The sequence below is a fragment of the Tupaia chinensis genome, unplaced genomic scaffold (genome assembly GCF_000334495.1).
Source record: "Tupaia chinensis unplaced genomic scaffold, TupChi_1.0 Scaffold000070_1, whole genome shotgun sequence".
NCBI lineage: Eukaryota > Metazoa > Chordata > Mammalia > Scandentia > Tupaiidae > Tupaia > Tupaia belangeri.
In genome coordinates this window covers 2,035,780-2,048,026 of record NW_006159530.1, presented here as the reverse complement: position 1 = coordinate 2,048,026, position 12,247 = coordinate 2,035,780, and the positions used below count along the sequence as shown (strand labels likewise).

The 12,247-nt window shown below is 41.2% G+C and overlaps 1 long non-coding RNA gene across 2 annotated transcripts; it reads left to right on the top strand.

The window, feature by feature from the left end:
- The first annotated feature begins 6,364 nt into the window (after positions 1-6,364).
- Positions 6,365-8,681, top strand: LOC102474024 (uncharacterized). Of its 2 annotated transcripts, none has more exons than XR_001369610.1 (3): positions 6,365-6,443; positions 8,279-8,358; positions 8,539-8,681. It is a non-coding gene; the product is annotated as an uncharacterized LOC102474024 (long non-coding RNA). The 2 variants fall into 2 exon arrangements; XR_333606.1 differs by having other exon boundaries at positions 8,279-8,400.
- Positions 8,682-12,247: the final 3,566 nt, after the last annotated feature.

Sequence of the window (12,247 nt, the reverse complement as noted above, 5' to 3'; positions counted from 1 at the left end):
AGGATCTGGCTTCCCTCACCACCAGGCCGTAGAACTGGCCTGGGTTTTAAACCCTTTTGGCCAAGGATTTTTTTTTTTCTTTACTTTATGCCTGTTAACATACCAGGAAACTCCAATTCTATGGAAAATACTCTGGAAAATGGATAGAGAAGAGTCAACGATTATAGCTAATGGCTTTATGGCAACTCCCATTCATACATGAAAACTCAATAGAAATGACAGGACTGAATGTACTTTCTTTTCAAAGAAGACAACAGATTTTGTGTTTCAAGTGAAGTGACTTGTAGTAAAGTAAGAATATAGTCCCACTTCCTTTGGGACTGTTCTTTTTTTTTTTATCATCTCAGCAAGCAATTTTTATAAACTTTTGCTTATTTCTATTCCCAAAGACCTATGAGATACTCAATAAAGTGTTCTTTTCTTTATCTTAAAGGAAGGAAAAAGGACCAATGGGGTTAAGTGACTTCTCGCAGATGCCAGAGGCAGGAGATAACTAGCCTTTCAACTCCTCATGGGCTACTTCAGGTTCCAGGTCACATCTTATAGGAGGTGTGTTAGTTAAGGACTGTCACTTTTACCTCTTTTTCTTTACTGTCACATTTATTGTCTGTTTAGTCAAAAGGAAAATCCTAATGTTTGTTTTGGAGTCGAGCAATTGTGGGTTTGAATCTCAGTTCTTCAAGTAGAGTTTGGAGTTTGACTTCTACAAATCACATAGCCTGTCAGAGCCTTGATTTCCTTACCTGGATGAGGAACAGACTGTTAACCTACAGGGCTTGTTAGGAAGGTACAGATCATGTGCGGAAACACCTTGCTGAGTTCCTGGCATATTGCAAGTGTTCCATAACTCTGTCTCTCTCCATGTCTTATTACTGAGTAGTCCTAGTCATCATGAGAGTGAAAAGCCTTCTTAAATGCACGCAACTATTTGATATTAAAGCATCTTCAAACCAAGACACCTACTTCTACATTTTCATACTTTAAAATAGTGGACTACTAGAGAAATCCAATAACTACAGCATCTCTATTGGTAGTTAAAAGAAGTCAAACTATCAGAGGAACATTTACCAAGCAAAGATTGGAGGAATTTTATATGCCATGAATTCTTCCCACCTCTGATATGATGTTATAATGGAGTCACCCAGTCTATGTCTCCTGCTGCAATGAGAAGGAACAGATTTCCTACGAATAGCAGTAGCTGCCATTTACTGAATACCAGCTATGCCCAGGCACTAGTCCAAGAACTTTAAGTACATTGTCTTTAACCTTTATAAAAATCTGACAATGTTAAATGCTGTAGTCTCCACTTATGGATATAGCTAATGACAACAACTCTAAGTTTTTAGGTAACTATTCCCACTTTAAACTGTAATAAGCATCTGTCAATGATCTGCAAACCAGAACAAGAGCACCTAGATTGGAAATGGGGATCAAAGGTGATTTTTTCTTAATTTTAAGTTTATTTATTTATTTAAGAGAGAGCAAGAAGGATCCCAACAGGGTACTATCGTGTCTCTATCCCCTTCCCCCTAGTTTCCCAGCCAGCCGGGATTACATACATACTTGCAGGAGCCCCTGTGAGCTCAGGCCTGAACTCTGACCTTCCTGTATGAATCCAGTATTGCACAGTGGCACCCTGCCACCCACCCACCTACAGCTGGGTCTGCAATTCTGAAAGATTCTGTCATATTGCCCTCCAGAAAGAGTTGTACAAAATCAATACCCCTCAATGATAAATGAATGAGAGTTTTCTTTACATTCTGAAAATGTCGTTTATTATGTATTTTAATATATTTTCCAATTTGATGAGTAAAATGACATTCCATCAAGTGTTTGAGCATGTATTTCTTACATTATGATATTTAGTAACTTTTTATGTATATATTGAGCATTTATAGTCTTTCTTCTTTTGAGCACATGCTACATCATTTTCTTTGGGGCTCTTTTAACCTGTGGTTGTTTGTCAAAGACTAATCAACTTTATCAACTATTTGACAAATATCTTTGTTAATTTAAGACAAACTGAAAACCATCTAAGTTTCCACCAATGGGAAATTACTCTATAATTTTACGGTATATTTATACAAGGGGATACCTTATAGTTATTTTAAAAGGCAACTTGCACTGATTTGGAAAGGCACCAAAGTTAAGTGAACTAGAAAATGGCAGGATTATGTGTACAGTAGACTCCATGAAAGCACTCATGGATACACTTTATGCATCTGTGACTTTTTTTAAAAACTTACCAAGAGCATGTGTGCTTTCCAGAAAGAGACAAATAGAGAGTCAGAGAGAGAAAAAGTGACTAAACACACCTAGGGAACATGGTCATGCAGCAACCCCTTCTCCTCCATCTTCCCTGCACATACTTTGGGATTTGGGGCACATACACACAAGCCCCCAGAGCGTTTTTCAAGCCACCCCATCCAGGACTTGAACCACACAGCCAACTATGTGGGATCCAACCACCTTAACCACTATGCCACTGGCTGCCCTCATTATACATTTGTGACTTTACAGATGATAAAACCTGAATGTGGATGTCTCTGGTAAATACAAGTAGCCTTAAGGAAAGGGGCCACTTCCACTTTTCACATTTTGTATAATCAGTGTGTATCACTCTTATAATAAAGATAATTAATAGTAATTTCATAAAATTGGCCTTAAAAATAATTTGCTTTTTAGGAGGCATTGTTAATAGCAAGTCCATCAAGCTTCATTTACAGCACGTCACCCCCAAGTAGAAACAAGGCTTTTCTGCAGTGCATTAAAGTTTCTGTGGGCAGCCTTTGATGGTCTCCCTGGTTTCTGGCAAACAAAGAGAAATCTCTGTGGGAAGAGCCATCGGAGGGAAGGTGGGAGGCTGAGAAAATACCCGGGATGCAACATTATAAGCAATGAGGTCACACATTGCTTTCTCTCACTAATGATGACAATAACCACTCTCGTTATCTCATGAAACTGAGCCTCTTCAGAAACTACAATCTCAAGGCTGAGGTCAAGGTACTTTCATTGCAAAAGAAAAAAAGAGTGAACAGACAGGAGGCAAGTTTTCCAGAAATGAGGATGGTGCTAAAGCAGAGTAGGTGAATCATGGGCTGATGATTTAGCAGCATGTCACCGGTGGGGAGTGAACCACCCACCACCAGATGTTGACTGTTTTGCAAGGAACTTGAAGGTAAAGAGAACCGCCTATGTTCTGCAGGAGGTGGTAGGATAAAATCCTATGCTTCTCAACTTTTCTTCTGAGAAATCACTAACATTAAAAGATATACCTCCCTACAAGTTAAATGTGAAGTCTTCTATTTTCTTAAAATCCTTACGAACTTTTAATTCTATCTGATAATTCATTAGTTACAATAGAAAAATATTTTCAGTGATATTTGTTGATGAGGAAAATGAGTTATCTATGCCCCACACATATTCAATACTTGTTTGGGAGCAGGGTGACTTTGGCCTGGGTATATCTAGGTTAAATCTATTTGTCAGGTGTTCTTGCTTCTATTATTTTACTCACTGAGCTGCAACTTCCTTATCTGTTAAAGGAAAATAATAATTCCATCTCTTGGGAACCTTGTGAGAATGAAATAAAAATAAAAATATATCCTAGGACCTTTCACACGATGGGTGTTTATTTAAATGCTAACTTTCTCCCCTTAAAATTGTTTCACCATCAGAAAAAAAAAAAATCAATATTCATTGAGTTTTATGTTAGAGTTCATTCCAGCTGTGTACCTAATGAAACAGTATTGGCGGAAGCCAGATAGAGCTCATTATTTCTCTCATTTAAGAAAACTTTGGGCGATTGTAGTCCAGGGCTGGTATGAATTCAGGAGACTCAGAGTACATCAGTTTCATGCTCAAGGTTCCTAATGGTCTATAATGGTAGCTTCAGCTATGGCTACCATATTTAAATCCCGGGCAAAATAAAGAAAGGTAGAGTGGAAGGGCAAAAGGCCAGACCTGAAAAACGTGCTTTCTTTAAAGGGTGCTCTTGAACCTCCACCAATGGGCAACCTGGCAAAGAAGACAAAATCTTATAAAAGCTTAGTTGAGGGCAATGCTGCCCAGATAAAAAGGAGATTCTATTAATAAGGATGAGGAAGAAACTAAATATATTGAGAGGGCAAGCGGTGGTCTCTGCCACAAATAACTTCAGTGATACACTAATAGCTAACATGTGAGTACTCCGTGTGCGCATTTGGGGCCCATGAAGGAGATACTGCCTTCTCATTTTAGAAGTGGAGTAACAGAGGCTTAGAAACAATGGCAAAGCGAGGATTTGAACCAAGGTAGGGTGACTTGCCATTCAGTGCCAGGGTTGAAAACTCTCACACAGTATTTAATACATTTTCTAAGAAACTTGGAATTTTAAAACACAAAATCGTCTGTCATTTGACGGCCATGTTGATACCAACCAGTTGTGTGTTTGGAGACACCACTTTGTCTAAAGGGATTGGATATTTAAGTGACATTTCATCCACTAAAGCCTTGTAAAATACAAGGTGACTTCAAAAAGTTAGTAGAAAAATGGAATTAAAGTATGAGTTTATTGCGGTGCAAAAAAAAAATGACATTCACACAAAGAGATTTATCAGAATATGCATTTTCTGTGAACTTTTGACTCTGCTTACAGTCTCATGACTGTTCCTCACTGGTATTTTGCTCTTAGGGGAGACTCTTCCTCTGGCTTGAGGGAAAGTTACATTTATTCATTTGATCGTTCATTCACCTATTTTACATGAAAGAATTCTTGAATTACCCACTGTATGCTGAAACTAAGTTCTGCTTAAGATCCTGGGAATACAAAGAAAGTAAGGCAAAAAGCCAACCCTCAAAGAGCACAGTGAGAGCAGTTGTTTTAATTACTTCAGCTATAACCCAAAGTAACAGATACATTTTACGTGGAGAGTCCATACACCTCCCACCAACATGCACAACGCACTTGAAATTTCATAAAACAATACTGACTCTTAACTATAAACAATGCACTCTTATTTATTATTTATTTATTTACTTTTTAGATTTTTAAAAAACAAAGTGTTTACTTAATTCAGTTAGTATTTATTTATTTTAATTTGACCAGAGAGAGAGAGAGAAAGGGAAAGCGAGAAAGTAAACTGCCAGGCCTGGGGCTTGAATTGCAGACGGCCATGTGGGAGTCTGGTGGCCTTAACCATCAAGCCACCTGCCAGTCCCTGTGCTGTACGGTGCTTGGGTTTGTCAGAGGGAAGCAGAGAGGGAAAGTGAAAGTAAAAATTCATCCCGCAGAGGGGATAGCCATGCCACAATTCCTTTTCCTCCATTCTCCTCTTGGAATTTTGGGTATGCATGCATACATGCCCAGTGTGATTTTCAAACCACTAGTTTTGGGGCTTGAACCTTGCAGTCAGTCATGTGGGATCCAGCCACCTTAACCATCATGCCACCTGCTGACCCAACACTCTCTTATTTTCCTAGCCTATTCTACTATCTCTACTTTTATTTTTCATTTATTTATTTATTTATCTATTTCTCCTTGAGAAAGAAAAAGAGAGAGAGAGACAGGCACCCCAACAGTCTTCATGTCACAACGAAGCTCCAGCTCCAATCAGCCAGGATTATAGACATATACTCACACGCTCTGTGCATAGAGGGAGACCTCAGGACACGAACCTGGGACCCTCCCATGTGGTTTCCACATTACGGAGCCCAGCATCATGCTGCACCACTGTGCTAGCCCTCCACTGTATTCGAATCTACTCCTTTTTAAAAATATTGGATCCACAACTAAAATTACTGTAAGAAACTAATGGGCATAACTTATGATTTGTATAACACTTTTACATACAATATGGAAAAGAAAGGTAATTAAACTGGTAAATCCAAGGTAATATGGTAATACTCTAAGAGCCACCTGAACGAGGAGCTCTTGGACCTTAAAAAAAGAGCCTGGCTTTTTCTGGGAGATGTTGGGGCAGGTAGGCAACACTAGCATGAACTCAGAATTGAATCATGTGGGTTAGAAGAGAAGGAAATTATCAGGTTAAAAATGGAAGGAAGGACTTTCTAAGCAAAGGAAACAGCATCACCGTAGGTGTGAGAGTGGTCTAAAGCCAAGCCATCGTCTCAGGAGGGTGGGCGAGAAAACTAGTTTGGACCTAAAAGGCAAAGTACAACCACATCATGAAACAGCCGCAGATAAACCAGAGACCCTGAAGTCAGCAACAGCTGACCCCTCATCACACTGGCTTTGGCAACTGGCAACAATGCACATTGAATCACTGATGGGTTGGCCTTTACATTTTGTGCTGAGGTCACAGAGAAGAGAAAGACATGAGCTTGCTCTTAAGAGACTTGGTCTACAGCAGCAGCCAGGAGCCTGGAGGAGCTGCAGCAGTAACAGGACTCACACGGCAGAGGTCCTGGGCACGCATGGTGTGACCTCCGTGAGGATGCCACATGTATGTCATGGTACAGACTGGTTGAGGCTGGGGATGGATTGTGGCATGAAAGTCCTGTGAGGGTGCTTCGTCCCCACCTTTTTAGAAGAAACAAATGAATAAACTTGAAAAAAGAAAATCCAGGCATGTGTGCGCATGTGCACACACACACACACAATTTTGAAATCACGTAATCAGTTCTACAACAGAGATACATGTCCACAGTACAGTAAGTGCCGAGGGGGATAAATATGGGTCCTACTCGGAGGAGGTGGGGGTATCTTTATGGGGTTAAGTGCAGAAACGTAATTAGTACAAGTTTCTGCTTGTTTTAAAAACCACTGGTTGTGAAATGAACAGCCTCATACACTTCTGGTAGGAGTATAAATTTCTGGAAAGGACCTTGAACATAAAAATGTTCTTAGCCTTTGGCCAAACGTTTTACTTACAAGAGCCCTTCTTAAAAACTCAAAGAGAAGCCCCGCCTCCTGTGGCCTCTTCATCTCATCCTGATATTGCATTAAAAAAGAAAATGCACTCCAAATGTAACAGATGGATTTGAGATTGGCCTCAGTCTTAACTGCCTCTCTGGGAGCACATGACAGAAGATTCGGCATAGCTTCAGCCAGGTCCGCTCCCACCCAGGAGGTTGGATAGTGTGAAGGGGTTTGTCATGTGCTTATGCTTCCCAGAAGAGACCTAGCTCCTTAGCAGAGTTAGAGACTTAGGCAGAGGGAGATGAGAATAGTGAGGGGAGAAAATAAAACTAAGTATGAGCAGAGAGAGAGAGCTGGCTGGGAGAATGTGATCAGCACAGAAACTTGCTCAACATTAGAGGAAGGACGTTATAACTTCTACAAGGGAAAGTAAAGAAAACTTTATCTAAATCATCCCAGATACCGTCTGCTTTTCATTCACGAAGGTAAAGAATGGTTGCAAAGTCGTCAAAGTAGGGGGGGGTTGAATAATTATATGATGATCTAGTCCCATGATGCAGTATCTGCATTCATTGTCATGATAAAGAACAATTGTTGGGAACCAGCAGTTAGAGTAATGGCTATGTCGCTGGACTCCCACATAGTCGACCGCGGTTCGCGTCCCGGACCCGGTGGCTTAAAACTCACGCCGGGCGCGTGTACGTGCGTGCCCAAGATCCCGAGAGGAGAATGGAGGAGAAGGGATTGCGGCGTGACCATCCCCCCTGGGGGGTGATTTCTCACTTTCTGTCTCTATGTCTCTCTCTGTCTGTCTGGCGAGCGCACACGCCCTACAGTGAAAATCTCTCCAAAAAAAAAAAGAACAATTGTTAAAGAAATGGGAAAAGCAGGATATAAAATAAATGTATAGAATGAGTCAATGCTTAGAAAAATGATCTATATATAAGAATAGAAAAAAAGAATAGTAAAATGTATACCGAAAGGTTAATGGTGGATACAGGATAGTTTTCGTGCATTCTTTCTACTTTTCTATATTTTCCACATTGCAGGCAATGCACTTGTATTCCTTTCTGTATTCCAAAATTTCTTTTTTAAAGCCATTGGTTAGATAAAATATGAAATTAGGAAATAATTACAAGGAACAGTTTTAACATTGCTAGAAACCTGCTATGCTCTCTAATTGCAATTCACTGTTACAGAAACTAGGGCCCAGGGAGCTTGCAAGATAATAACAGTTATGTACAAATGGAGAATTGAACCTTAGTTGCGTGAAGTGTAAAATAGTATTATTTAAATAGGGTCCTGTAGTCAAGTGCTTATTTGCCTAGGTTGCTTAAAAGCAGCACTTCATAGAGCCTTCATCACTGATAACCACAATTACAGCAACTGAACCCTTTTCTTGCTCCTTTGTCCTCACAGTGATCCTATGAATTATGATCCACATTTCAGATGAGGAAACGTAGTCTCGTGCTGACTGTCACATCCATCCGTGCCCACAGGTAATTGATGAAGCCAGGTTGCAAGTCCACACTGTCCTTTCAGTAAGTAACTAGACCAGGGAAACTGCAGGTCATTTGCAAGACAAGAAAAGCAAAAGGTCTCGGAATAACCAGAAGATGTGATACAGGCAAAATATGAAGAGAAAAGTAAGTCTCTTCCTTATTCCTTTTTCTGCTTAGAGGTGCCAACTGAACTGAGAAATCCCGTCTACAGAGCAGTGAGGAGTAAGAAGTGGAGATTCCGTCTAAATGGCAACACAGTCCTTGAGTGTCCCACTCCTCCCCACTTTTTTTATGGAAAATTTTCTGTTTGCACCACACATATTGCAGACAGGTTTTACAAGATCACTTAGAACCTGTTAGATTGAAATTTAAATTCGTAATTGACCTTGCAAGGGGCCAGAGCTGATCTTTGCTACCAGTCACAACCTTCCTCGTATTTTCCAGCTGTCGCCACTGCGGCCTGTTGCAATATGTTAGCACACCTAGGCCGGTAAAAAGAACACAACAAACTCAGCTCTCCAGCCAGTGTGATAAAGATCAACCTTGGTCAGTCACGGTGGCCCAGGGATAATGTCACATCCAACCATATGGATGACAGGAGAAGGTCCCAGGTGTGTGTCCTGAGGTCTTCTGGTGCACCACAAGTGTGTGCGTGCATGCGTTCATGACCCCGACAGGCTGAAGAAGACCCTGTTGAGGGTGCTTCACTCTCTTTTTCTTTCTCTGTCTCATAGAAGAAAATGGCCCTCTTTATCCCACCTCTAAGAGATATGGGTTTAAGGTTAGTTTTTTAGATTAACCTTGAACTCCCTTTTCCTTCCCCAAACTCAGTTTTTTCTGTAAGACTTTCTCAACTCCAGCTCAGTTGGTTGAGGGTTGGCTTATTTTTCCAACCTCTTCTCCACCACCATACTCAGAAAGTATTCTTCCTCTTGATTATTGTTGGTCTGCCAAGGTTTACTGAATGACTAGTGTTCCTGTAAGGAGCCCACACAGCGCCAGCATTCCCCAAGATATCTTTCTCACATCATGATGCTTGGCTGACACTGCCTTCTAATCTCCCTGACTTTAATACCACCCTCAAGATCACTGTTGTTCCCATATACCTTGCCCTACTGATTAGTTCTCTCCTAGTGCTTCTTCCCAGAAATCTTCTGTTGGTTCCCTGAAAGAGGATCAGTGCTGGGGCCAGGTCACAGGGCTGTAGAAATGTAGCTAGAGCCATGTGGAAAAGATCCTGGGTTCATATCCCAGGACCTCCCTTAGCATGCTGAGTACTCACATGCCCATGACCCAGGAAGATGGGAGTGGAGATGGATTGTGGCACAAAGAACCTACTGCGGGTGCCCCACCTTTTGAAAGAAAAAGCTAACTAAATAAAAAGCATTGACACTAACCTCTGTTCATCATTGCTTCTCATTCTTTTTCTTTTTTTTATTTGTTTTATTATTTTTAAAAATTTGTTTCTTCTGGAGCTAGCCTGTGGCCTGGTGGATCCCAGGAGGCTGGATCCCACATGATTGACCATAGTTTGAGTCCTGGATTTAGCAGCTTGAAAAACATGTTGGGTGTGTGTGCATGTGTGCCCAGAATCCCCAAACAAGGGAGAAATAGAAGACAAGGGATAGCAGTAAGACCATTCCCCATGAGGAGTGTTCTGTCTCCCCAACCCTGCCCCAATCCCTGGCTCTCTCCAGCAAGTGCACATGCCCTCTGGCAAATTAAACAAAAATTATTTTTTTTCTATGAACAAGAGAGAAAGAGAAAAAGAGACAGTGACAGAGAGATGGAGACAGGGGGGAAGCATCCTCAAGAGGGGCAGTTATTTTGTTGTTGTTGTTTTGTTTTGTTTTTGTGTGTTTTAGTTGCCAGAGGGTATGTGTTTCACCAGAGAGAGATGGTTAAAGCACTCCCAATGGAGTGTGGTCATGCCACAATCCTCCTTCATGTCTCCATCCTCTTAGGATTCGGGGCATGTATGCATATACCTGGTGTGTTTCTCAAGCCATTGGATCCAGGATTTGGACTGTGGAGTCAGCCATGTGGAATCCAGCTCCCTTAGGTTGTAGGGTCAGCTCCGTGAAGAGCCTCAGCCAGCTCCAGAATGTGGGTGTAAATGCTCAGGGTACTCAGGGGGATCTCCAGATGAGAACTTGAAGCTTTCTTATGTAGGTCAGTCTCTTATTGCTACCCCATGGTCTAACCCCCCTCATTCTTGTTTAATGTGCAATGAGACGAGGGAGTGCATTTGAATTTAGACATAACTTCAATTTTCAATAAATATTTTTTGAGTTTCCACTATGTTGCAGACAATGTGCTAAGTCCCATGGAATGTACTCACGGCATACCCTCATCCTTACGTGTGCAGTTAAGACTGACTTTCAAATAAAAAAAAATGAAGGAGGCCTTGTCTAGGTGGCGCTGGTGGTAGGACTCTGCTCTGCAATGCTGTAAGTAAGGTGGAAAATGGAATTTGTTCATCTGAGCATGCTGGCATGAGCACACATGATCCTGGCTGGCTGGAAAAGGAGACGTAGGGGTGTTGTGGAGTAACAAGAACCTGTCCAGAATGTCTATCTCTTTTTCTCTTTCATAATCAAAAAAAAAAATAAGCCTTAGAGAACATGAATGAACGTCATTCTAAGGCAGGTTGAAATGAGATATAGTGCTCAACAGACCAGTTTGGTTTGGAAATGAAGACCAAGGAACAGAAACCATTGTTTAGTTTGAGACGATCTGGAAGGTTTCCTGGAAAAGAAAGAATCTGAACCAAGCTTTGAAGAAGGGGCAAACTATATACAGGTGAGGAAAGAGATTCTAGGGTCTGGGAATGAATGGGCTGCACAAATGAGCTGGTTTATGATGTAAAAAGGTTCTCCCTTGCCCTGCCACCTTCTGCTATGGAATGACACAGCAGACACCCTCACTGGGGCCGGCATCTTGATCTTGGACTTCCCAGCCTCCAGACCTGTGAGAAATAAATTTCTTCTATTGATAAATTTCCTAGTTTGTGGTATTCTGTTATAGCAATACAAATATTAAGACAGGTGGGTATTATTATTTTTCTTATTTCACAGACAAGAAAACTAAGGCACAGGGAAGATTAGTTACTTGCCCCACTCATGCAGTCACACCATGGTTTACACCCAGGCACTCTGCCACCAGAGCACAAACTCTGGACCATGCTCACTTAATTCATTACATTTTGTTATTTTCCACTCCATTTTATTCCACTCCTTTATTTAAAGAATTATTTTATTGGACTTAATTTAATTTAATTAATTAATTTTAATTTGACCAGAAAGAGACAGAGTGAGGAGAGAGAGAGAAAGTGAAAAAGCAAGCCGCCAGGTTCAGGACTCGAACTGTGGTCAGCCATGTGGAAGTCCAGCACTCTTAACCACCATGCCACATGCTGGCCCCTCCACTCATTTTTAAAAAGTTAATTTCTTTCTTTAGTAAGCAAGAGAAACAGAGAGAGAGACAGACAGACAGACAGACAGATAGGCATCCCAAGCAGGGTCCTCATGCTACAATCCAGTCTCAGCTTCAGCCAGTTTAGATCACAGGCACATACACACCTCGACTGTTGAGGGAGATACCCAGAAAAGACTGGGAACTTTCTCATGTGGGTCAACCTTCTCCTTGTCTTTTTCTTCCTTCCTTTCTCTCTTTCTTTTCTTTCTTTTCTTTCTTTCTTTCTTTCTTTTTCTTTCTTTCTTTCTTTCTTTCTTTCTTTCTTTCTTTCTTTCTTTCTTTCTTTCTTCTTTCTTTTTTGCCATAGGGCGTGTGTGCTTGCCAGAGAGAGAAAGAAACAGAGAGGGAAAGTGAGTGAGAAATCACTCCCAGGGAGGCCAGGAAGGATGGCCACACCCCAATCTCTTCT